Below are 6,000 nucleotides of genomic sequence, written 5' to 3'. Positions count from 1 at the left end.
CTGTTCTAAATCCCCCCCCCCAGTAGTTTAGGCGATGGTACAGGCTGTCTGTCCCCCCCCCTCCCCCAGCTGGGAATGGTGCAATCCACATCCCACTCCTGGCACAGACAGTGATTAACTGCCGCCGGTGCCAGGCAGAGGGTTAAGGAAAGGGGGAAGGGATGATTGGGCCGGCCGCACGCCAAGAGCTGAGCCGCTGCTCTCTCCTTATTGGCCAGCACGGTTGTCGGCCATACCCCTTCTCCGTCTCCCATTGGTAGTCGTCTCCGTGAGGCCCCGCCCCGCCCCCCTCCTCGCCGGGGTCATTTAAGTTTATGAAGAAAATAAATAAATAAATAAAATGGGAAATAGAAATGCGTAGAAAGAGGAGGATTCGCAACCTAACTTGCTGTGTTGGGCGGTGTGGCATGGGTAGCCAATCACCACTCACCCGCCGGGGGGACTGACAACATAACTAATCCAATGAACGTCCTGTCTTCGCGAAAGTGGACTTCATCTTTCGGATCTCTGCCAATGACAGACGAACTTCAGTTGATGAACATGTGGCTGGACCAATCGACTGGGCGAATAGCGGGACCTGAGAGCACCGCTACACCAATAAAGAACCAGCATCCAGAGGCTGGCGGGGAGGGAGAGAGTGCGTGCTGGTAGGCGGGGCTCGAGTGGGAGTAGCGTGGTTTTGAGCCAATCGGTATCTGCGTATCCGGGGCAACAGGCCAATGAGGGAGCCGGCGAGGCGGCGGCGGCTGCCTGTGAAAGTGTGGAGCTGCTGCAGAGGGAAGAGAGAAGATGGGAGAGGTACCGCGCTTCCGGGGTCAGCCGAGGGTTAGGGGGCGGAGCCGGCAGGTTGCTCGCCCCGCCCATGGGGGGTACCTGTGGGGCTGGGGGCAGGCGGCTCCTCTGAGCCGTTACTGAGGTGCCCCGGCCGGTCTCGCGACTCCTCCCCCCCCCCCGCCGGCGGGGCAGAGCGGAGCGGGGTGCCCGAGGCGCTGGCGGGTCAGACCCGCCGAGAGCCCTCGGCTGGTCTCTCGGAGCCGAGCAGCTGCCCCGGGATCGGGCCCCCGCTTGAGCCGGCTCCGCGCGGCGAAGTTGGAGCCAAAGAAAAGTTCTGCTGGAGGCGCGTCCCGAGCGCGGGTCCCGCCCTGGGGTTCAAATCCGGCTGGAAACCGTTAAACCCCCGCCAAGTGCCGCCTCCCCCCTCTCGCGGTTCCAGCTCCCGCGCTGTGGCCCTAAGCCGGGGACGCCAGGGGAAGGCTCCCGGCGATAAAGCGCGGTCTGCGCGGGCGCTTTTCAGCCCTAAAACGCTCGGGGAGGGGCGCGTTTTTAACCCCCCCCCCACACACACACACTGAGGGACTAAAGTTGTAGCGCTGGAAGTGGCCCTGCGCATCTCGTCCTGTCGGCGCTTTTAACCCCCGCCTCTCCCGCCGCGCGGCGCTCGCCCTGCCCTGCCCTGGGGACAGAGTATTGCACCGGGGCGGTGAGCAGGCGCCGCTGCCGTCAGTCTGTTCCGTCCCTTAGGGCGGCCCAGCCCCGGAGTCCCTGCACCCCGCCTGCCTCCCGCCCGGCGCGCTCCCTGCGAGCGCGCTGCTCCGCCGCTGCCCTCCCCCCAGACGCTGACAACCGACCAACCAATATCTAAGGATTATAAATAGTGCTGTAAATAACTAACTGTAAAAGGGGGGGGAGGGGAGAGCAGTGGTTCATGTGAAGAGAAGGCATGTGGGGTTTGAATTGTCCGGGTGAAATTCAAGTGTTGAAGATACTAGGTTGACTCTGAAACAAATGTCTTGGTTCAGGTGTCCTTCCATTGCCAAGTCTGAGCTTGTCCCACTCATGGCACCAGGTGCTTGGAACTCTTGTTTTTTTTGCCTGACAATATAACACCTGTATCTCCTGCTCTACCAAATTATTTCCCTTTTCGCTTTGTTGCATAGCAGTTAGGTACCATGTTTAATAAAAGGGGTGGTAAATTTATTATACATTAAATGAATAAAGAGTAGCTTGGCTGGTCAGGAGGGGTAAGGTATGCATCTCTGTGGCACAAGTGGTACCCGTTTTGGATTTCAGCCTTCAGACTAGTAGAGAAGATGTACATTTTGATCCTATGACAGGGACAGCCAGTTAGTATCTGAGTGCCCCCTTTGGACAGTTCACCAAGCAGTTTAGTTTTCAAGAAAGTCAGTTATTTGCAATTCCAGGGCCAAGCATCTGCAGATGCAAAGATCACAGGGCCTCCTGTCCCAGATTCCTGCAGATCCCTCAATAGAATCATAAGTTAAATGAAAGGGCTACTGCCATTTACATCACTTTTCTTTTTTTTAGAGGTGGAGAAGTAACTATAGCTGTAAAAGAGAAAAGATTGAAATGAGGATGCTCTGTGGATAGGCAAGAGAAAATCCACTTTGGGGTGTTTGGATAAATACAGCATCAGGACTGAAATATATTTTCACTTTGAAATTGGATAGTTTTTTTGGAAAACATTGTAAATGGTTATTCCAGTGTTTAAAATAATTTCAATAATTTAGAAAAGTTCCAAGGCTAACAAAGGAGAAATAGTGAAGTGTTAATTCTCTGACCATGTCCTGACTGTCTCAGCAGGTATCAGTTACATGATTTAGAGGCTGGGACTGCTGGTTGACCAATGTCAGTGACATCCCTAAGTGTAATAGATTGGTTAGAAAGAAGGATGTGTTCCTCCCTCCCCCCTCCGAGACATAGTCACTCACACCAGCTCTTTCTGTCACAGTGAGTTTGAATGAAGTATCAAGAAAATCTTAGAACATACTTGTCTCCAGGAAATAGTTTTCATGAGATCTACAATATGTTGGATTCTAGAATCCCCATCAGTAACAGCACTTTTGCTCAAAGACTCTTACAGCACTCGACAGACATTAGTTAAGTATAACAACCCCCATGTAAAGTATGTAAGTATTATCCTCATAGAAAAGGACATGGAGGCATATATACTTTAAGTGAGTTGCTGATGAAATGGCAGAACTGGGACTAGAAGACAAGTTTCCTGACTCTCAGTCTTGTTATCCAGCCACAAGACCCTACTGTCTTCTCTGTCTAAATAAGTTCAGAATCTTGAGGATATGCACAATCTTGTAAAATTAAGTTGGCCCTTGTGCTAAACAGCATAACAATAATAACTGCAATAAGACAAATAAAGGAATCTCAATCGGGTAAAATGAACCAAGCCTGCTTGAAGCCAAGTTCTGAGATCTAAGTAATTATTATAGGAGAAAAACGTCTTTATATTCTAGAAATGTGATTATTTATGATTATACAGCAGACAATCCTGAAATTTGCACATTTCAGTGGGTCTTTCTGGAATGCATTTTATATACAAATCATATCTTTGAAATTAAGAGGATAATAATAAGACTGCTCTTCTACAGCATCTTACATCTGTGGAGCTCAGTGTGCTTTGCAAGCATTAATAAATTAAGCCAAAACCCAGCTCTGTGTGGTAAGAAAGGAGTATTATCCCCCTCTTATGAATAGGGAAACTCTAAGGCATGAGGAGGTTAATGGCTTGGATGTCTTTAATAGGAACTGTTTCAGAGTAGCAGACGTGTTAGTCTGTAACCGCAAAAAGAACAGGAGTACTTGTGGCACCTTAGAGACTATCAAATTTATTAGAGCATAAGCTTTCATGGGCTACAGCCCACTTCATCAGATGCATAGAATGGAACATGTAGTAAGAAGATATAGATATACAGAGAAGGTGGAAGTTGCCATACAAACTGTAAGAGGCTAATAAATTAAGATGAGCTATTATCAGCAGGAGAAAAAAACTTTTGTAATGACAAACAAGATGGCCTATTTAGACAGTTGACAAGAAGGTGTGAGGATACTTAACCTTGGGAAAGAGATTCAATATGTGTAATGACCCAGCCACTCGCGGTCTCTATTTAAACCCAAGTTAATGGTATCTAGTTTGCATATTAATTCAAGCTCAGCAGTTTCTCCTTGGAGTCTGTTTTTGAAGCTTTTCTGTTGCAGAATTGCCACCTTTAAGTCTTTTACTGAGTGGCCAACTATTTCACATTTGGGGACAATATACACCTTCAAGTCAGCGGCACTGCTATGGGTACCCGCATGGCCCCACAGTCTGCCAACATTTTTATGGCTGACTTAGAACAACGCTTCCTTAGCTCTCATCCCCTAACGCCCCTACTCTACTTGCACTACATTGATGACATCTTCATCATCTGGACCCATGGAAAAGAAGCCCTTGAGGAATCCACCATGATTTCAACCATTTCCATCCCACTATCAACCTCAGCCTAGACCAATCCACACAAGCAGTCCATTTCCTGGACACTACTGTGCTAATAAGCGATGGTCACATAAACACCACCCTATACCAGAAACCTACTGACCGATATACTTACCTACATGCCTCCAGCTTCCCTCCAGGACACACCACATGATCCATTGTCTGTAGCCAAGCTCTATGATACAACCACATTTGCTCCAATCCCTCAGACAGAGACAAACACCTACAATATCTCTATCAAGCATTCTTAAAAGTACAATACCCACCTGCTGAAGTGAAAAAACAGATTGACAGAGCCACCTACTACAGGACAGGCCCAACAAAGAAAATAACAGAACGCCACTAGCTGTCACCTTCAGCCCCCAACTAAAACCTCTCCAGCACATCATCAGAGATCTACAACCTATCCTGAAAAATGATCCCTCACTGTCACAGATCTTGGGAGACAGACCAGTCCTCGCTTACAGATAGCCCCCCAACCTGAAGCAAATACTCTCCAGCAACCACACACCACACAACAAAAACACTAACCCAGGAACCTATCCTTGCAACAAAGCCCGATGCCAACTCTGTCCACATATTTATTCAAGTGACGCCATCATAGGACCTAATCACATTAGCCACGCCATCAGGAGCTTGTTCACCTGCACATCTACCAATGTGATATATGCCATCATGTGCCAGCAATGCCCCTCTGCCTTGTACATTGGCCAAACCGGACAGTCTCTATGCAAAAGAATAAATGGATACAAATCTGACATCAGGAATCATAACATTCAAAAACTGGTAGGAGAACACTTCAACCTCTCTGGCCACTCAGTAAAAAACTTAAGGGTGGCAATTTTGCAACAGAAAAGCTTCAAAAACAGACTCCAAGGAGAAACTGCTGAGCTTGAATTAATATGCAAACTAGATACCATTAATTTCGGTTTAAATAGATTTCAGAGTAACAGCCGTGTTAGTCTGTATTCGCAAAAAGAAAAGGAGTACTTGTGGCACCTTAGAGACTAACCAATTTATTTGAGCATGAGCTTTCGTGAGCTACAGCTCACTTCATCAGATGCATGCCGTGGAAACTGCAGCAGACTTTATATATACACAGAGAATATGAAAAAATACCTCCTCCCACCCCATTGTCCAGCTGGTAATAGCTTATCTAAAGTGATCATCAGGTGGGCCATTTCCAGCACAAATCCAGGTTTTCTCACCCTCCACCCCCCCACACAAATTCACTCTCCTGCTGGTGATAGCCCATCCAAAGTGACAACTCTTTACACAATGTGCATGATAATCAAGTTGGGCCATTTCCTGCACAAATCCAGGTTCTCTCACCCCCCTCCCAAAAACCACACACACAAACTCACTATCCTGCTGGTAATAGCTCATCCAAAGTGACCATTCTCCCTACAATGTGCATAATTAAGGTGGGCCATTTCCAGCACAAATCCAGGTTTTCTCACATCCCCCCCACCCCCATACACACACAAACTCACTCTCCTGCTGGTAATAGCTCATCCAAACTGACCACTCTCCAAGTTTAAATCCAAGTTAAACCAGAACATCTGGGGGGGGGGTAGGAAAAAACAAGAGGAAATAGGCTACCTTGCATAATGACTTAGCCACTCCCAGTCTCTATTTAAGCCTAAATTAATAGTATCCAATTTGCAAATGAATTCCAATTCAGCAGTTTCTCACTGGAGTCTGGATTTGAA

General features: G+C 47.7%; 1 protein-coding gene across 1 annotated transcript in view; it reads left to right on the top strand.

The window, feature by feature from the left end:
• The first annotated feature begins 631 nt into the window (after positions 1-631).
• The window catches only part of ZBTB20 (zinc finger and BTB domain containing 20), a 669,002-nt gene continuing 663,633 nt past the window's right edge, over positions 632-6,000 (top strand). The window contains exon 1 of the mRNA XM_073308794.2: positions 632-798. The gene's annotated coding sequence lies outside the window, so the exon portion shown is untranslated. The remainder of the gene's footprint in view (positions 799-6,000) is intronic.

This window comes from Lepidochelys kempii, chromosome 1 (assembly GCF_965140285.1).
Source record: "Lepidochelys kempii isolate rLepKem1 chromosome 1, rLepKem1.hap1, whole genome shotgun sequence".
Lineage (NCBI taxonomy): Eukaryota > Metazoa > Chordata > Testudines > Cheloniidae > Lepidochelys > Lepidochelys kempii.
Note: the sequence above shows the minus strand (reverse complement) of the source record. Positions and strands in the feature narration are given on the sequence as shown.